The sequence below is a fragment of the Pan troglodytes genome, chromosome 2 (assembly GCF_028858775.2).
Source record: "Pan troglodytes isolate AG18354 chromosome 2, NHGRI_mPanTro3-v2.0_pri, whole genome shotgun sequence".
NCBI classification, from domain to species: Eukaryota; Metazoa; Chordata; class Mammalia; order Primates; family Hominidae; genus Pan; species Pan troglodytes.
This window is the reverse complement of record NC_086015.1, coordinates 118,509,505-118,531,337: the sequence shown is the minus strand read 5'-3', so window position 1 is coordinate 118,531,337 and position 21,833 is coordinate 118,509,505. Positions and strand designations below refer to the sequence as shown.

Here is a 21,833-nt window from a genome sequence, read left to right as displayed (position 1 = left end):
GTAATATTCTAAGTCTTCTGTTGTCATTTCAACAATGTTCACAGCATCATCACCAGGAGTAGATTTTATCTGAAGAAACCACTTTCTCTGCTCATCCATAAGAAGCAACTGCTCATACATTCAAGTTTGATCACGAGATTGCAGCAAATCTGGCTGAAATATCTTCAGATTCTACTTTTAATTCTATTTCTCTTGCTGTTTCTGCCACATCTGCAGCTACTTCCTCCACTGAAGTCTTGAACTCCTCAAAGTCATCCATGAGGACAGGAATCAACTTCTTCTAAACTCCTGTTAACGTTGATATTTTGACCTCTTCCCATGAATCATGAAGGTTCTTAATGACATCTAGAATGGTAAATCCTTTCCAGAAGGTTTTCAATGTAGTTCATCCAGATCCATCAGTGGAATCACTATCTGTGGTAGTGATATCCTTAAAACTGTATTTCTCAGATAATAAGACTTGAAAGTCAAAATCACTACTTTATCCATGGGCTGCAGAAAGCATGCCATTTTAGCCAGCATTAAAAGAACATTAATCTCCTTCTACATCTCCATCAGGGCTCTTGGGTCTGAGTTAGGTGCATTGTCAATGAGCAGTAATATTTTAAAAGAATTTTTTTTCCTGAATAGTAGGTTTCAATGGTATGCTTAAAATACTCAGTAAACCATGCTATAAACAGATGTGCCGTCATCCAGGCTTTGTTGTTCCATTTGTAGAGCACAGACTTAGTAGATCTGGCATAATTATTAAGGGTCTTAGGATTTTCAGCACAATAAATGAACACTGACTTCAACTTAAAGTCATCAGTTGCATTAGCCTCTAACCAGAGAGTCAGCCTGTTCTTTGAAGCTTTGAAGCCAGGCATTAATTTCTCCTCTCTAGTTATGAAATCCTAGATGGCTCTTCCACTATAAGTCTGTTTCATCTACATTGAAAATCTGTTATTTAGTGTAGCCACCATCATCAATTAGCTTAGCTAGATATTCTGGGTAACATGCTGTAGCTTCTTCAACAGCACTTTCTGCTTCACCTTGTACTTTTACGTTATGGGGACAGCTTCTTTCCTTAAATTTCATGAACCAACTCCTGTTAGTTTCAAACATTTTTCTGCAGCTTCTTCACCTCTCTCAACCTTCACAGAATTGAATCCAGGGCCTTGCTCTAGATTATGCTTTGGCTTACAGGAATGTTATGGCTAGTTTGATCTTTGATACAGACCACTCAAACTTTCTCCATATCAGCAATAAGGCTGTTTCACTCCTTTCTTTTTTTTTTTTTTAATCATTTGTGTGTTCACTGGTGTAGCACTTTTAATTCCTTCAAATAATTTTCTTTGCACATCTTTGTTAACTGTTTGGCTCAAGAGGCCTACCTTTGGGCCTCTCTCAGCTTTCAGCATGACTCTCTCACTAAGTCTAATCATTTCTAGGATTTGATTTAAAATCAGAGTTGTACAACTCTTCCTTCCTTTTTTTTTTTTTTTTTTTTTTTGGTTCGACACTTAGAGGCCATTGTAGACATTGTAGGGTTATTATTGATCTAATTTCAACATTGTTGTGTATCAGGGAATAGGAAGTCTTGAAGAGAGGGAGAGAGACAGGAATGACCTGTTGGTGGAGCAGTCAGAACACACACAACATTTATTAATTAAGCTTGCCGTCTGATATGGACATGATTTGTGGTGCCTCAAAACAATTACAATAGTGTTAGCTTGGTGCAAAAGTAATTGGGTTCTTTGCCATTAAAAGTAATGGTGAAACCGCAATTACTTTTGCTCTAACCTAATAACATCAAAGATCACTGATCACAGATCACCATAATAGATATAATAATGGAAAAGTTAGAAATATTGCCAGAATTACCAAAGTGTGACATAGAGACAAAAAGTGAGCACAGCACATGTTGTTAGAAAAATGGTGCCAATAGACTTGCTCTATGTAGGGTTGCCACAAACCTTCAATTTGTAAAAAACACATTACCTGTGATGTGTGATAAAGTGAAGTGTGATAAAACAAGGTATGCCTGTGTGGAGTTAGGAGTCAGGATAGTGATTAACTTTGAGAATATTGATTAAAAAGAAGAACAAGCATGACTTCTATAATGCTACTAAGGTTTTATTTCTTGATCTTGATGTTGGCTGCACAGGTATGCTCAGTTTGTGAAAACTTATTAAGCTATATACTTATATGCCCTTGTCTGTGTATATTATACTTCTTTAAAAATGTGGGCCAGGCGCAGTGGCTCACACCTGTAATCCTAGCACTTAGGGAGGCCGAGACAGGCGGATCACGTGAGGTCAGGAGTCTGAGACCAATCTGAGACCAATCTGGCCAACATGGTGAAACCCCGCCTCTACTAAAAATAGAAAAATTAGCCAGGCATGGTGACACATGCCTGTAGTCCCAGCTACTCAAGAGGCTGAGGCACGAGAATCACTTGAACCCAGGAAGCAGAGGTTGCAGTGAGCCGAGATGGCACCACTGCCCTCCAATCTGGGTGACAGAGCAAGGCTCTGTTTAAAAAAAAAAAAAATTACACAATATTTTTTTCAGTGTAGGGGACAGAGAACAGGCAAGCTAGAAGACTGAATTGCATATTTCCTGGGGTGCATACTTCCCATTTTAGATACCTCTGCTTTAATTAACAAAGCTAACCAAACTCTTTCAGCTTCTGGTCAGACAGGAAGACACCTTCAATATGTGAAAATGTTCTAGCAAGAATGCCTTACATCAGTTCCCAGTTGCTATAGCAACTACAGGGCTCCTATTCTCCTTGAAAAGAAGTATGTTCCTCTTCCTGCCCCTCTCAGGTCCCTAATACATTAATGCTCACTTTGGAAAGTGATTTCATGCATGTGAACCTAACTTCTGGGATAAAAGAGAGCACTTTCACAATGATGAACTTAATGTTTGCCTCCCTCAGCCTCAGATTTCTTATCTGTAAAATGGCCTTGTAAAGTCTTGTGAGGAAGACTTGCCACATTAAAATTTAATAAAGACAGGGTCTGACAACTGTTGATCTTTAAGAAATTTCAATTCTTAGAGAAAATGTCCTGCTCTCAGAGTCAGAAGATCCATATTTTAGACCTGATTCAGCCAGTCACTACGGTGAAAACTTAGGAATATCACACTCTGGGGACTGTGGTGGGGTGGGGGGAGGGGGGAGGGATAGCATCGGGAGATATACCTAATGCTAGATGATGAGTTAGTGGGTGCAGCGCACCAGCATGGCACATGTATACATATGTAACTAACCTGCACAATGTGCACATGTACCCTAAAACTTAAAGTATAATAAAAAAAGAAAAAAAAAAAAAGAATGTCACTAAATCTTTTTGCATCTTCATTACCACAACTGTAAAATGACCAGGTGGCCTTCAAGTTACAAAGGTATGCACTTAGATGTAAATAAAGACAAAAAGAACAATACAAAACTCTGCCAGCTGGTGAGTAGAGGTTCAATTTGTCCCAGCTGCATGATTAGAATTTTATGACTTGCTGGACACTTGCTTCCTTGGCTTTTCACTTTATTACAACAATTTCCTGTAATAGTATAATTTCCTGTTTTGTTCCTTGCCTGCCTTTTACCTTGCTTTACCACACTGTGCTGTGGGACCACGAAGTGTTTAAAGAAAAAGGACTCGAAGGAGACCCTAAGTCCTTTGTGGCCTGTTAGCTCTGCTAACAGGACACATCCTCTGACACACTGAATGAAAATTACGGCAGTAAGAGCAAACAAAAATGGGTTGGCCTGTGTTGAAAGGTGCAGCATGGAGAGTATATATTAGAAGGAAGGACGTCAGTTATTACATTTGCAGAAGCAAAGTAGAACAATACAAACCAATTGCTATTAAAAATGAATTGGAGATGATGCTATTTAAGAAAAATCTGGAATAGTTTAAGCAGAAAAAAGCTAGTCAGAACAACAGGAGATTAGACCTTAAGTATAAATCTGCCTTTAGAGAATAATTAAGACTTCAAAGCAAGGAGGAACACTGTTAGAGATAGATGGGCACAACTCCAGAAAATATATTGATGCCTATACTTAAATATTTAGTAATAATGCATATATGAAAAGACATACATAAAAGGTGTTGGAAAATATGTAAAGATTCTATGCACTTTTCAAGACTCTGGGATGATTGAATAGAACTAAAGAAACAAAAGACTATGAAATTGTTGATATGCAGCCTTTCATACTTATCTCATTAATATTATTGAGACAAGAGCTGAGTAGAACTAAGATTAGACTATGTTATAGACAGAGTGATGGATGAATATAATTGCAAAGAAGAAATATGGGACAGAGGAGAAAATGGGAAATTAGAGTTAGCTTTCAAAGACAATAAAAGTAATAAAGAGAAGCAGCCCAAGATAAGTGTCCTTGTAGAGAAGAATAGGTAACAAAAACGCAGTTATCTTCATCTGGGGAAGGCTGAAAGTCCAATGCAAATGTTAGAACTGTCCACAGGAAAAATCGGGGGGGGGATGAGCTGGCCTAATTCACAGTCTGAGAGTGGTTGTTTTAAGCTTACTTTGGATAATCCACCATATGAATACTACCCAATTCAGGTGCAGAAGTTGCTTTAACAAATGATAAAGATTGTTTTCAGAGAAATTAACTTTGTCATGTAAAGCAAGGATTTTGGGGCTGGTGAGAAAAGCTTATGAGCTCCTAAAGCTGTATACTCCACCAAAGTACACATGTGAGACACTGGTAAGGGGTTTCTGAATATCCTGAATGCAATTAGAACTATTAGATGAAATAGTTCCTAGATCCATGCTTCTCAAACTGTATTGGAAATATGAATCACCTTGGGGTTTTTTTAAATGCAGATTCTGATTTACTAGGTCTAAGAGCCTGAGATTCTGCATTTGTAAGAAGCTCTTACACTACCCAGGTAATGCCTATATCTGGATGATGATACACTTATTGTATGAAAGTAAACATGCACATTTTAAAAGGGAAAAGAAACATGAACAGCATGAGACATATACCAAATCATCATTAATTTTAGTTAGAGATTGAATTGTTCATTTAATAATAAAAAGATAACTAAATATAATTCCAGACCTCCAGAAGTTCACTATCTACTTGAAGACACATTACATTGTAGCTGTCCACATGACTGAGCACTACAATAGAAGTATGATTACGGTGCTTTGGAGCACAGAGACAGGGTGAGCCAGCAATAGAGGGGAAGAAAAAAAGAAATAGCGCAGAGGCCAGGCAAGTAGTTTAGTATTGCTTAAGTGCAGAATTTATTTAGAAGAGGCAAGAAGATGAGGATGGATAGGTAGATAGAGGTCACTAAAGTTCTGGTTCTCTATCCCAGAGGCATTTGACATTATCTTATCAGCAATGTTAAGCCATTGAAGTGAATAAAGATGACATAATTGGATTTGTGTGTATAAACAGCCATTCTTACCTATGGTGTAGGGTGTGAGTTATGAGTGTGATTGGGCCCAGAGATGGGTAAAGTATTTTAGTAGTCCCATCAAAAAATAAGAAGGCTTGAAGTAAGTCAGTGGCCATCAAAATAAAGAAGGAGGTGAGACTAAGGAATATGTGTTTAAGCCAGCTGCTGCAGTACAAACCAAGGTTCCAAATGAAGTACTCCACAAAGAAACCTTCAAATAAAGGAGATTGTTTCCATGCTTATTCTCCAGAAACCAAGTTAACAGAAGTTCATATATTTTAACTTATATCTATAATATAATGATCTGTTTTGAGCAAGAGGGTGATAATAACAGAAAAATACATAAAATGAACTAGAATTTTAACATAAAAGAGCTAGAAATATCACATGCTGTCTTGGCATCCGAAATGAAGGGATGGAAAGAAGCCTCCATTTTTTCTGCAGTCTAAACCAAAAAAAGCTTTGTCCTAAATATGCAAAGAAGGTGAAAGCCTACTTAAGCACTAACTATGGCACTTGGAGAAATAGTGAAAGCCTGAATTAACCACCAAACAATGAACAATTTGGAGATGGATTTAGAAAAAAGTATTACTACATAACAGATGCTGCCCCGGGCTCCATTGATCTGAAAAGATATTTTTAAAAAAACTTAAGGTCATGGCAGCAACCAAAAACTGTTTTCTGTATCAGGCCCTTATTAACATCATCCCATGGAAGAGGCTCTTTTCAATTCTCCCCGAGAGAGGCTCAAAAGTAGCTTCTGAACAACTAACATCATTAAATTTGCCATTTGTGGATATGGGCCATGCAGCTTCATGTCCTGGCCTCTCCTGTTACTGGGTGCTTACCTCTCTGTTAATACTGTCTCCCTTGGTATTAACTTGCAGTTACATTCATCCCTTCACTGGCATCCCAGCTACTCTCCCAGAAGTCAACCCTTCTTCCAATCGCTTTTAGACATTGCTGTTCTCCCTGCCATTCCTTTGAGACCCCAGAACACACCTACTAGCCTCAACTGGGTAAAAGGTGGGTGGATTCCCTGCCTTCTAGCACATGCGGGCCTTTGCATACTCTTTTCTGCCATAGGGCTTTGCTCCCACTTGCATAGTCTTCATTTGCTTCCCATCCCGACTCCCACAGAAGATTTGCCTCTACTCTTATCTATGTTTTCCTGCCCTCTATTGCCAGATTCAGTTCCAACTCCTACCTTTGGACCTTACCTGCATAGCAAAATCCATTCAAAACTCCTCTTGTTAGAACTGATAGTGCTACTTTTGATTGAGAAAAGACTCCGTACTCAACTGAAAATATTTAAATGTATTGGAAAAGATAAATGCTATATATAAGAAATGAGTAATGTCAGGCTAAGTTTGCTGGGTATTGTATTTTAAATGCAAGCTGTATAAGCCATATGGCCACTAGAAGAAGCCCTAGTCCTAAGTACTTTACTCATTAAGAAGGAGGAACTACTTTATCAAAAGGCAATGATGGTGGAACATGGTGGCTCACTCCTGTAATCCCAGCACTTTGGGAGGCCAAGGCAAAAGGATTGCTTGGTCCCAGGAGTTTGAGACCAACCTGGACAACATAGTGAGACCTTGTCTGTACAAAAAATAAAAAATTAGCAGGGCATGATGGTGCATGCATGCCTGTAGTCCCAGCTACTTGGGATGCTGAGAATGGGAAGATTGCTTGAAACCAGGAGGTGGAGGCAGCAGTGAGGCGTGATCACACCACTGCTCTATGGTCTGGGTGACAGAATGAGACCTTGTCTCATTTAAAAAAAAAAAAAAGTAAATGACTTTTTAACTGAAAGTACAAAGTACATCTTTTCTTTCTGCCTTGGCTTTTGTGATACTAGGCTCTTACAGTTTTCTTTCTGTGTGTTAGTTTTCTATTGCTGCCATAACAAATTATCACAAACTTAGAAGGTTAAACACCCAGTTAGTATCTCACAGTGAGTGGGTCAGAAGTCTGGGAATAGAATGGCTCAGCTGGATCCTCTGCGAAGGGCCTCACAAGGCAGGAATCAGGGTGTCAGCTGTGCTCTTATCTGGGGCTCTGGGGAAGATTCTGCTTCCAAACCCATTACAGTGTTGATAGAATTCAGTTCCTTGTGATTGTAGGAACTCATTTTCCTGTTTCTTTGACATACGATCCACTTAATCTCTAAGTCAAGGAGGACAGTTCTAATCCTTCTTAGGCTTCAAATATCTGACTCCTCTTTTACCATCAGGCAGAAAATGAGCTCTGCTTCCCAGGGCTTACATGAGTAGATTAGGTCCACCTAGACAATCCAGAGAAGCTCCCTATTTTAAAATCAGCTGATTAGCAACCTAAATGACATCTTTAAAGACGTTTTGACATATTCGTAGGAGTAACCCGAGGAGGTGAAGACCATGAAGGCCAACATTTTGCCTAACAGATTCTACATCACTGCAACTCTTCCTTGGACTCCATTGTTAGCCCATCTCTATCTGTACTAAGGTTTTCAACCCTGACTGCTTATTATGATTACCTGGAGAATAATTTAAAAAATGGATGCCCAGTCCTTGAGATCAACTAAAACAGAATCTTTTGGGTGGGGCTGCCTCAGTGGTTTTCAAAAACTCTCCAGGTGATCCTAATAGTAGCCTAAACTGAGAACCATTGATCATCACTCTTTTCTTGAATCAGCTTATCAATTGATGGACATGATTTTAATCATCATCTCTGTAATAATAATTCTCCAGTCTGCATCTCTATCTCTGACCTCTCTTGCTGTATTCCAGACTCAAATTTCCAAAATGCCTACTAATGAGGAAATCAGTCCTTCCATGGTCATTAGATCTTCATGTTACATGTTCTAAAAATTTAAATCACGGCTAAAAAATATCTTTAATATTTTACTCTCCTAGGAAACTACTGTAACCCTTTATATAAACAAAATATTTATTATTTATATGTGACCACTTTTGAATGTTTGCTAAAAGTCTTTTCAAAAAGACTTTTGAACTTTGTTCACCCATAACAAATTCATTTTCCCCTTCCTTGTTGTCACTTGTTTTCCTATTTCCCACCTAAATATGGGTCACTAGGCCTTTCCTGCCTCCGGTCACAAAGCAATTCTCAGAGAAGTTTTAGGATATACTTTTGTATATTAAAAAAAATGTAAGTGTGATGTTCTAAGGGACCAGGAAATGAAAGTACCCAGGTTTGGCTATGAATACCCCATTCCTTCCTTGCTACAATGCCAGCCTTATGAACAATAATTTCATTTTTATCCTGAATATGTGTTTTCCTCCATAACAACCTAGAACAATTCAATATAGATGTCCTGTAATGGCTTCAAATTCGACATATCCAAAACAAATTCACCAACTAATGATGGATTGCTCAATTGTCAATCTAGCCTTAATGACTAAAAGTTTCCCCCAGAATGTAACCTTGCACAGAGCTCTCAGCTGAGCCAAATGTTATTTGGAAAAACATATATATATATATATATAAATACGTGTGTGTGTGTGTGTGTGTGTATATATATATATATGAACTACAAATATGTATATTTGTAAAATACTTACTATGTAGCCAAAAAATAATGAGTGTCCTAGAAGGTAGCCAAGAAAAGGCAGGATACAATATGGAGCATTGGTCTATGTAGTTCTTTAGTCTACAATTCAATAAAATCATCCCATTTAAAATTAATCTGCTTTTTATTTTTGGTACCACCTGTGGTAGAAAGATAATGTCTATATGATTCCTCATGCACATATCAGACTTTCTTTTTTAGCTTTCAATTATGCTTAAAACATAAACTTCTTACCACAACCACAAGGCTCTGCAAAGATAGGGTCCCTGCCTACCTCTGCAACGGTATTTAGAGCCATTATCACCCTAACTCTCTGTCCTAACTATATGAACCTTCAGTTCCCCAAACACGCTAACTTCTCTCTCCACCTCAGAGCTTTCATCTAGGCTGATCTTTCTGCCTGAATTCCTTATGCTGCCTTCTCTTTGTCCTGTTAACATCTGTATCCCTTAGGTCTTCACTTAAATAACTATTTTTTCTTCAAAGAGGTTTTCATTGGCTCCCTCTACTCAAAAAATCAAGTTAAGAGCATCACATTGCCTTTCAAATAGCCTCTATTGTCTTGACCCTCATAGCACTAGTCACAGTTTTAATTATTATAATTATTAATCTTTTATTGTGTGTTCAATGCACCACTAGATTACAATCAGTAAACTGTCAGGAACCATTTTGTTTTCCCCTGTGTATAGTGCCTTACACAGTTTCTAGTATTAGGTACTCTACTTCTTGAATGAATAAATACATGAACGGAAGAACACATTTCTTAAAAACATTTTTTGACCATCGAAGGCCATGTAGCTTGATAGAGTATCATTCTTTTTGTGCTCATGTCTACTTTCTGATAACGGAGGGAGAAAATCTTAGTCATAGTATAGTGTACCTTTTGACCTAAATACCATAAAATTTTATTATTCAATCTATATAAATACAATATTCTAGGGATAGGTACTCTTCTGGTCAGTAACCAGATTACATATTTCCATCATTTCTGTCTTGTAACAAAGTGTTGGTCATAGTCATCTGATCAGAACCATGGGAACTATCGTGGAAAAAAATCTATTATACACTAATATATGATTCCTTTTCCTCATCTGCCACTTGTTCTTATTCCAAAGAGTACACATAACCTTCAAAACTGCTCTTAATTCTTTCAAGAGCAGTGACAGATACTTCCTGATGACAATGATTTCTTGAAATCCAGTATTAAAATAACATTTCCTCTACGGAGAACATTGTAATTGTTCTATCAAAATTGGAAAAGCTCATTCCCTTGAACCAAGCAACTCCCCTGAGGAATACTGTAATGTCTTATCAACCAATTATTTTCATTTGTGTTATTAAACTTACCTGTTGCTGATGTCCTAATGCATGTCTCGTAAGAATTCTGGAATTGCCTATGTAGGAATTCAATCTGCAGTCTGTTTCTACAAAAAACAAAAAATAAAAAAAATTTTTAAAAGGCCTAATCTTATCCTTATCCTTGCCCTCTCTCTTTATCATTTCATGTTTGCTAATGTTGGCAGTAAATTAGTCAGGCTGGGTTCATTAGAAGAGGATTCCATTCCTATCATCTCCGAGAGAAAAGTCATAAGTAGAGGACATAAAGAATTTACTAGATTCAAAGTTTTTTATTAATCCTAAACTGGATATTAATAGTAATCATCCATCTATGAATACCAGAGTTTTTAACTCCAAGAGAAAAAAATGGTTTTATTTCAACTACGGAATTTGTAGCCCTTCCATAAATCAGCATTACTATTCTACACATTTAAGAATGGAGATCCAACTCTATTGTGACTGTCCTAGTTGTAGGAAACTAACAGCAAATATCTTGGACTCATGAGTCCTCAGCAGAGCCATATGTAACTTTTACTTCCATCAATGTTCTGCCTTCTTCCCAGGACACAGAATTTTGTAACAAGTTAAACCCCATGACACAGTGGCATTCACAACTATCCTTATTATTTCCTGCTTTCAGACCTCCAGGAATGTGTCCCAACACATGTGGACTCTGTACTCAGACATGTTATGCTGTCAATAGTAGAAAAAAGGAATGGAAGAGTTAGCCAGAACCAGCAAAATTGGGGCTACGGGAGATAACTTGGCAGTAAGACTGGTCTTCAAAGAGGAGTATAAATTTGAACCTAGTCCAGACTTATGCTGATATTCAGGAGATTCTACCTAAGAAGTCAGAGCACTATAGGAAGAGTCTCTGGATAGTAGCTATACTTCTTCTTGGGCACACTTTGGTCTGCAATTAAGTTAGTCCAGTTTGAAAGTGGCCCGAAAGAAAGTTCAGTCCCCAGAGAAAGTAGATTTACAGAAAAAAAAAGAAAGAGGATTAGAGTATTAGGTCAATGATGAGGAGGTTATGGTCCCAGTAGAAAGTTAGATTGCACACCAGACAGGAAGCAGAAACCATGCACACGGACTAGTTACATATGTTGAACATTACTGGGCAGATTGCCCCTTACTGCAGAAGCATGTGGCAAAGGGCTTTGCCCAGGACACTAAAACTCAGCCTGGAGGCCACAGACCATTTCCAGACTCTATTCACTTATAAATTTGAACAACTAAAGTACTGACAAGTTTGATTTCCACTGGTTTAGGGAGTTGTAGAATTTAACCTATAGGAGAAAGATTGTTGATGCTGGTGTTTGGACAAGACTGGGAAAAAGCAAGAACTAAGTAATATATATCTGTAAGAAAATGAGGGCTAAGGAACTAAGAGACACTTGAATGGCTTTAGAATAGGAATAATCATAGACACTGTTCCACAGAAAGTGGAAAACCTTCTTTCTGTGGAAGAAGTGTGTTGGGTAATTTTTAAAATCTCTACTTATTGTTTATTCCTTTGTCCTTGTGAGCACAGTCAAGTCATTATTTGCAGTCATAAGATTTCCAAGCCACAATTATCTTATACAAAGCTTTTGTTAATATTTTGTGCCATTTTCTTTCTGGCAGAACAGGCTTAAGAATGAATAACAAGTAATTTATTTGGTTAATTGATATATTGCAAGATATCTACTTTATTTTCTTCCTAAAGCTACACAAACTATCCATAGCAACTCTGTACAGTAACAGCAACACATCACCTGCTTCACTGCCTGCCTTAGCATCTCTCTACTACTCCCAGCTACGGTCATTTGAAGGCCATTTACACACTGTATTCTTCTGGTTGGGAAAAATGAGAAGCTTAGATGACAGCCATTTTACCCAATCTACCTTACTGCTAGCCTTGTTCTAAGTTTATGGGAACAAATCTTGAACTTCAAAATTAAAGGTAATACCACACACGGATGATTAGTGGTATAAATGATTAGCAGTATAAGCAGTTAGCAGTAAAAACGTAGGTCTTGTCTCCAGTGACCAGTCCCCACTTCCTGTCAGAGTCCCAGTGACTGGGTCTGTCTATTTACTGTGCCTAATTGATTGCACATTCTTCATTCAATCATTTAAGAATTATTCATTGACATCTACTTTGTGACAGGCATTATTCTAGGTAGCAGGAATACAACAGTAAGTAAAACAGACAAAAATCTCTGCCCTTAGGACTTTCATTCCAGTTGAAGAGGGAGACCAGCATAGCTGGAGCAGGGAGTGCCAGGGGAGAGCAGCAAAAGATGGCACATTTCTTTACAAGAAGTAAAGAGGTTTAGTAAAGCAATGATTACATAAGCTCTGCAAATCATGGTAGGGAGTTTGGATTTTATTTTCAGTGGGATAAGAAGCTACTCAACAGCTTTGAGCATAAAAGTAACAAGATCTTGTTTACATTTTAAAAGAATTTCTTGGGCTGCTATGTGGAAAAACTAGAGTGGGAGCAAAAAGTAGAACTAGAAGGCTTTTGTAGTTGTGTAAGGCAGACATGACTATCGTTTAGACTAGGACAAGGCAGTTGAGATAGCAAGTGGTTGATTTTTGCTAGATGTTTACAGCAGAACTGATAGAATTTGCTAATGGATTGAATTTAGGGAGGGGAAAATAGAAATCAAGGATGATTCTTAGGTTTTTACCTGAGCAACTGCGTAAAAAAGAGTGCCATTTGCTATAGAAACATCAAGTTTGGACGGTTCAATTTTGGATTTGGGATATGTTAAGTCTGAGATGACTATTAGATATTCAAATAGAAGTGCCAAATTGGAAGTTGGATAGAGCCAGGAAGATGAGGAAGAAGATCATGCTGGAGAAAGACATTTGTGAGTCACCAGTGGATCTGTGTAAGCTTTTAAGGAAATAAATTTATCTGCTGTGTTCTGAGGAAAGAAGAATTTATTCCCTTGTAATGCAACTATGGTATATTTCTTTGCCATGTAAGTCCCAAAACATACCCTGTATAGGTTATATTATGTTGATTGCAAGCAACAGAAACCATGTCTGAATAACTCAGGCCAAAAAAAAAGGTAAAAAGAAAAATAACATTTATTAAAAGTAATCTTTCAGTTCTCACACTGAATGAAATAAAAAGTTGAAAACCTCAACTCAGGAAAGGTAGCAACCAAGGCCTCACCAGAGACCTTAGTGGTAAGAGTTTGAGAAACTGACATTAATAATATTCAGTTCCAATGACTTCAAGTCTGCCTAAGTCATGATGATGCCCTAAAAAAGCAGGTGAAGCACTGACTGTCCCTCATCTATTAAGCAAAGGAGTAGAAATAAATCCTTGCTACTCAATATGTGGTCCTTGGGTGGACCAACAGCTTGTTTAGAATGCAGAATCTCAGATTGTACACTCTGGACCATCAATCAGAATTTTCATTTTAACAAGACCCCCAAGTGATTTATATGCACATTAAAGTTTAAGAAACACGGCCAGGTGCAGTGGCTCACACCTGTAATCCCAGCACTTTGGGAAACTGAAGCAAAACGATCAATTGAGCCCAGGAGTTCAAAACCAGCCTGGGCAACATGGCAAGACCCAGTCTCTACAAAATAATTGAAATATTAGCCAGGCATGGTTGTTTATGCCTGTGGTCCCAGATACTCAGGAGACTGAGGCAGGAGGATTGCTTAAGCCCAAGAGGTGGAGGCTGCAATGAGCCAAGATCGTGCCACTGCACTCCAGCCTGAGTGACAGAAAGAGCAAGACCCTGTCTCAAAAATAAATAAATATATTGAAAAACAAAGCTTGAGAAATTCATAACTAAATGGTTTTTCAGCCATAAAACACTCTGATTATCTGAACTGAGCAGGTATTTTCATGCCTCAATTAATCAACTACATTATGGAAGGCTGTTTGGATTTCTTCCCATAAAGTTATTTAATTCAGAATTATAAGCAGTTTTAAATCAAATGATCACAAAATGTTAAATTGTTTACTTAGTGTATACCTTGGTTATAATAATATGCTATGGCAACATATAGACTTCTTGCGCCTCTGATGACCTTTTTTTCAAGGAAGTTCAGAGTTGCTTTTGTGGCAAACCTACTCTGGTGACTGACAGATTTATTGTAATTCATTTAGTCACTTAAGATTCATAGATTTGATAGTCTGATTATGTCAAATTGCTCTAAAGTAGTCTTTTATTTATACTACATAGCTGCTTTCATTGATCAGAATTCTACATTTGCAGCACTCTTTTTTCATATTCTTTTCCTCACTTTTATGACCAGGTTCTTGGGAATTCACACTATCTACCAAATATTATAAAATTATAAGTATGAGAGAACATCTATAAATATTAATGCCATTGTTTGAGGAAAAGGAGTGCCAATTTTTATTTGATGGAAGTAAACATTGGCAGCTCATTAAAATTTTGGCTCAGAATTGTGGTCCAGAAAACCAATAGGTCTTGAAATGGAATGCAGACCTGCCTATGAACTCATAATCCCCCTACATAATTTCCATGATTTCTTAAATAAGCTTGTCTAAAGAATCCTCCTAGAAATATATCTAGTAGATATGCTTTAAGGGAAATCTGTCAAAATTTTAAAGTAGATTAGCTATTATAATTACCCATTAACATCATTTCGTGAAACGTAGCCCATAAACCTCTTATATTAGAATCACCTTGGAAGCTTATTAAAATATAGATTCTATGCCCATTCCAGACCTACCAAATTCAAACCTCAGGGGTGAGGTCCAGGAATCTGCATTTAAAAATAGTTCTTTTGGTAAGTCTTATGCACACTAAGGTTATAGAATCACTGTACTAAACATTGCATTCTCAAGTTTAGTTTTCCACTGACATTAGCGTCAATTTCCAACAACTGAGCAAAGCGTTCACCTTTATTGTTTCACGTTGTATTTGCTCAGACTCTCTGAGCTTCACATGGGAATGACATTTTGACAAGTACATGGCTTAATTTTTTTTCTATTTTTCCAAAGGCTTTGAACAAATATTGTTTCTTGACAACTCATTAAGACAATATGTACCAAGACATAACATTTCCAGAACACCTGAGAAAATTGCCTTGGTCAGGATGGGGAATCAATTTTCATAGAGCATCACAGATCCCTCGTATGTGGGGGAGGGGGGAAAGAAAAGGAAAACTACGAAAAGTGATCAATTTAATTTAATATTTCAAAATAAAAAATACATCTGCTTTAAAATTTAAGAACAGAAAACTTTCCAAAATTGATGCAACCGTATTATTTTTCATCATACTTGCTTATTAACTCCATAATAGAGACAAGGTGGAAGTTCTTTCATTATCTTACACCACATATAAAACAATATGGATATCTCTATAGTGGCTCTAGCATGCTTACCACATAGTACATGTAGAAAATACTCATTATTTGAATGAATAAATGGCATACACAATATATGCATTGTACATACTTTTTTGTAATCTGATTTTTTCCTTTATCAATAGACCATATAATTTTTCTATAACAATAGATTATAATATTCTATTATATGGATGTACCATAATTCATTTAACTTATCCTCTGTTGGTGGACATTTACTTTCAATTTTATACTACTAAGGCAATTCTGAAATAAACAGCTGTAGAATTATCTGGCTATTTGAGGGAAAATTCCTAAAGAAGAATTGCTGAGTCAAAGCTAATATGTAGTTAAAAGTTTTGATACATGTTGTCTTCTTGAAATGTTGTTCAATGCCATTAAAATGTATAACTCACTATTTTCCCACAACATATATTTTTATCAATCTAATAGTCAACAAATGTAACTTCATTATTTTACTCACATGTATTTAATTTTTAGTAAGAACATGTCTGTTTTTTAATATTTATTACCGCACTTACAATTTTTCTATGAATTGCCTTTTATGATCTTTAATTCATGTTTCTAATGAAATAAAACAGGAAACTTTATTTTTACATTTTTTTCAGAGCTGGCATTTCTTTTTATATATATATTTTTTTAATTATACTTTAACTTCTAGGATACATGTGCACAACGTGCAGGTTTGTTACATATGTGTACATGTGTGATGTTGGTGTGCTGCACCCATTAACTCGTCATTTCCATTAGGTATATCTTCTAATGCTATCCCTCCCCCGTCCCCCCACCCTACAACAGGCCCCGGTGTGTGATGTTCCCCTTCCTGTGTCCAAGTGTTCTCATTGTTCAATTCCCACCTATGAGTGAGAACATGCAGTGTTTGGCTTTTTGTCCTTGCAATAGTTTGCTGAGAATGATGGTTTCCAGCTTCATCCATGTCCCTATAAAGGACATGAACTCATCATTTTTTATGGCTGCATAGTATTCCTCAGAGCACAGTGCAATCAAACTAGAACTCAGGATTAAGAAACTCACTCAAACCACTCAACTACATGGAAACTGAACAACCTGCTCCTGAATGACTACGGGGTACATAATGAAATGAAGGCAGAAATAAAGATGTTCTTTGAAACCAACGAGAACAAAGACACAACATACCAGAATCTCTGGGACACATTTAAAGCAGTGTGTAGAGGGAAATTTATAGCACTAAATGCCCACAAGAGAAAGCAGGAAAGATCTAAAATTGACACCCTAACATCACAATTAAAAGAACTAGAGAAGCAAGAGCAAAAGCATTCAAAAGCTAGCAGAAGGCAAGAAATCACTAAGATCAGAGCAGAACTGAAGGAGATAGAGACACAAAAAACCCTTCAAAAAATCGATGAATCCAGGAGCTGGTTTTTTGAAAAGATCAACAAAATTGATAGACCACTAGCAAGATTAATAAAGAAGAAAAGAGAGAAGTATCAAATAGACACAATAAAAAAATGATAAAGGGGATATCACCACCGATTCCACAGAAATACGAACTACCATCAGAGAATACTATAAACACCTCTACACAAATAAAACTAGAAAATCTAGAAGAAATGGATAAATTCCTCGACACATACACCCTCCCAAGACTAAACCAGGAAGAAGTTGAATCTCTGAATAGACCAATAACAGGCTCTGAAATAGAGGCAATAATTAATAGCTTACCAACCAAAAGAAGTCCAGGACCAGACGGATTCACAGTCGAATTCTACCAGAGGTACAAAGAGGAGCTGGTACCATTCCTTCTGAAACTATTCCAATCAATAGAAAAAGAGGGAATCCTCCCTAACTCATTTTATGAGGCCAGCATCATCCTGATACCAAAGCCTGGCAGAGACACAACAACAAAAAAGAGATTTTTAGACCAATATCCCCAATGAACATTGATGCAAAAATCCTCAATAAAATACTGGCAAACCGAATCCAGCAGCACATCAAAAAGCTTATCCACCATGATCAAGTGGACTTCATCCCTGGGATGCAAGGCTGGTTCAACATATGGAAATCAATAAACATAATCCTGCATATAAACAGAACCAGGGACAAAAACCACATGATTATCTCAATAGATGCAGAAAAGGCCTTTGACAAAATTCAACAGCCCTTCATGCTAAAAACTCTCAATAAATTAGGTATTGATGGGATGTATCTCAAAATAATGAGAGCTATTTATGATAAACCCACAGCCAATATCATACTGAATGGGCAAAAACTGGAAGCATTCCCTTTGAAAACAGGCACAAGACAGGGATGCCCTCTCTCACCACTCCTATTCAACATAGTGTTGGAAGTTCTGGCCAGGGCAATGAGGCAGGAGAAAGAAATAAAGGGTATTCAATTAGGAAAAGAGGAAGTCAAACTGTCCTTGTTTGCAGATGACATGATTGCGTATCTAGAAAACCCCATCGTCTCAGCCCAAAATCTCCTTAAGCTGATAAGCAACTTCAGCAAAGTCTCAGGATACAAAATCAATGTGCAAAAATCACAAACATTCTTATACACCAACAACAGACAAACAGAGAGCCAAATCATGAGAGAACTCCCATTCACAATTGCTTCAAAGAGAATAAAATACCTAGGAATTCAACTTACAAGGGATGTGAAGGACCTCTTCAAGGAGAACTACAAACCACTGCTCAACGAAATAAAAGAGGATACAAACAAATGGAAGAACATTCCATGCTCATGGATAGGAAGTATCAATATCATGAAAATGGCCATACTGCCCAAGGTAATTTATAGATTCAATGCCATCCCCATCAAGCTACCAATGACTTTCTTCACCGAATTGGAAAAAACTACTTTGAAGTTCACATGGAACCAAAAAAGAGCCCGCATTGCCAAGTCAATCCTAAGCCAAAAGAACAAAGCTGGAGGCATCACGCTACCTGACTTCAAACTATACCACAAGGCTACAGTAACCAAAACAGCATGGTACTGGTACCAAAACAGAGATAGAGACCGATGGAACAGAACAAAACCCTCAGAAATAATACGACTTGTTTCTTATTTATTTTTTAATTGACAAGTAGAAATTGTATATATTTATGATGTACAACATAATGTTTTGATACATAAAATGGGAAACTTTACATTTTAATTAGTAACTATAACACTACAATGTTATCTGTGTTGTAATCGGATTTTTTCCTTTATCTAACTATAACGCTAACTTCAATGTTATAAACACAAAATAAGGAAGACATACATAGCGAACTGACATCAAATAAAAATTGAGAAAGACGTATATATATGAGACAGAGATAGTGAAAGATAGTGAGGGAGGGAAGAACAAAGTCACATAAGTAGAGGGATACATCAAAATGGACACGGAAATAGAGAACACAAAACACATATACATCTACACAGGAAGACAGCGAGGCAGACACAAAGACACACAGGAATATTCATTGATAAAGGCATAGACAGAGATCAAAATAAACAGAGACACCCAAATAAAAATAGATTGAGCACAGATGAAAAAACACACATACAAGAACACAGGAAATGACACACAGTCAGATGTGTATACACAGTTTTATAGAGAAAGTCACATTTTTTAAATACAGCACAAACACACAAAGAAAAAAATACCAAAGACAGACATGCAAGAAAAGATGTTCAGAAAGACAGACTTAGCAACATGGGGATAAAAAACTCAGAGAGAAGACACCTTTCATAAATTAAAATTCTTAAAATATGGTTTTTAAAGATACATGTACTAAGGGTTTTAAAATTACGTAGCATTACCACCCCCAGAAGCAAAAGTTAAGGTAATATTTCTTGCTCTTCCTCTGCAGATCAGATAAGCCAAAATCAAGACCCAAATATAATCATAGACATAAATTTATCTCTTTATTCTGGAAAAAAATACTAAAAAAATGAGCCCTATTAATAAATCGCTCACCGCTCCCCCCATCCCCCACCCCCCCCCCCCCCCGCCCCTGAAAAAAAAAAGCACAAAGTTTGATTTGGCTAGTCAACATACATGCACCAACAATTTATCTATTGTCTTTTTTATTTAGACATAGTCATGGAATATGAAAAATAACTTTAAATAAGGTGTAAGCCCTATATAGAGAACCACAGGTATCACTAAAGCTACATCTGTCACCAAATACTAATGCCAAAATGATACTAACAACTATTAATTTCTGAATTACCATTGGGAAGGAGAGAAAGGAAAAAGCGAGACAACAGCTAAATTAACTTACATTCCCACCAACAGTATATAAGTGTTTCCTTCTCTCTTCTGTTTCATCAGCATGTGTTGTTTTTTGACTTTTTAACAATAGCCATTCCAACTGGTATGAGATAGTTGGAAAGCAGTCTGGAGATTTTTCAGAGAATTTAAAACAGAGCTATCTTAGACCCAACAATCCTATTACTGGGTATATACACAAAAGAAAGTAAATCATTCTACCAAAAAGACACATGCACTCATCTGTTCATTGCTGTGCTATTCCCAATAGCAGAGACACAGAATCAACCCAGCTGCCCATCAGTGGTAGATTGGATAAAGAAAACATGGTGCATATACATCATAAAATACCATGAAGCCATAAAAAAGAATGAAATCATGTCTTCTGTAGCAACATAGATAGAGCTGGAGGCCATCATCCTAAGCAAATAAATGCAGGAATAGAAAACCAAATACCACATGTTCTCACTTATAAGTCAGACATAATAACGGAACAATAGATGCTGTGTGCTACTAGAGGGTAGGCAGGGAGGTTAAAAAACTACCTATCAGGTACTATGCTCACTACCAGGGTGACAGGATATGTACTCCAAACCTCAGCATCACACAATATTACCATATAACAAATCTGCACATGTATCCCCCGTATCTAAGATAAAAGTTGAAAATTTCTTGAAAAAGCAAATACTAAAAAAAAGAAGCAAAATAGCAACTGAAAATCAAGCATCTGACAAGATTACAGTAAAGTTAATCTAATTAGTTTCGGTTCAAGTCTCTGAGAATATAGAAAGTTCAAAAACCTCTGGTTGTTATAATCACCTTATTATTGAGTTTATCAACAGTGTGGAAATTCTATCAAACACTCATCAATCAACTATTATGAATGGCCAAAAACAAACAAACAAAAAGAGGTAACTAGAAAATCATCAATTCAGCCTTACCATACAAGACGCCGCCAAAGTATTGCAAAGATGCATAAATATTTTGAAATATGTTTAAATAATGTGTCCTGACTGCCAGTAAAAATTTTTTTTCCAAGCAAATGTTATTAAAAAATGTTTGGGCTATCCACGAATGTTTTCACAAGCATTCCTACCAGGCAACTACTGAAACCTCAGAAAAAACTCTGGCCAACAGAAGAACTCTTAAGAAAGAATCACTGAATAGAAGGTGATCTAAGGAAATGTAGACAGGAATATTTGAGCTATTAAGATGGTCCAGAAGTAAACGCATGTTTCATAAAAGCATTTGAAACAAATAATTCTGGCCAAAAAAAAATTAAACACATTTAGACAGTGAGGACACACCCAACAAAAATGTTTGTTTGTTGATCTTAACATTTTATTTTGCATGTACTTGCCAGAGCAGGAATTGACCAAAATAAGATAAATGCAAACATCTCACAGAAGGAAAAATTATAGAAAATTTGTAAGTGTAAAAAAGATGAGAAAATTTGCTTCCTGAACATAGAGCAAAATTCAGATATTTATTACTTATTTAAAGTAATAACAATTTTTCCAGCATAAGACCAGAAGCACAAAAAGTACTTAAATATCAATTATATTATACATTACTATAGACTTTACATTCACAAAATGCTGTCTTATTCCTTCAGTTAACTCACATAACACTTCTCTGAGACAAGCTGATAAGAAAGATTATTATCCCCATTTTACAGACGAAATTATATTTGCTTGATAAGCCCGTTCTTAGTCTCTTACATCACATTTGCCTCTTGGCATTATAAAATATACTTTTAAAACACTATTTTTGTTATTTTAGAAAAAAAGCTTTATGGCATACAATATTGACAAGTATTAAGAAAATAACTTATATGATAAAGGAAAAAATTAGGAATTTGTAGGAAAATATAAAAGCTTATTTATTAATGCATTTCTTTAGTTACAA

At 36.6% G+C, this 21,833-nt stretch overlaps 1 long non-coding RNA gene across 1 annotated transcript in view; it reads right to left on the bottom strand.

The window, feature by feature from the left end:
• The window catches only part of LOC134809466 (uncharacterized), a 115,523-nt gene that overhangs the window by 47,328 nt on the left and 46,362 nt on the right, over positions 1 to 21,833 (bottom strand). The window contains exon 3 of the long non-coding RNA XR_010155291.1: positions 10,339 to 10,415. This is a non-coding gene — a long non-coding RNA (uncharacterized LOC134809466). The remainder of the gene's footprint in view (positions 1 to 10,338; positions 10,416 to 21,833) is intronic.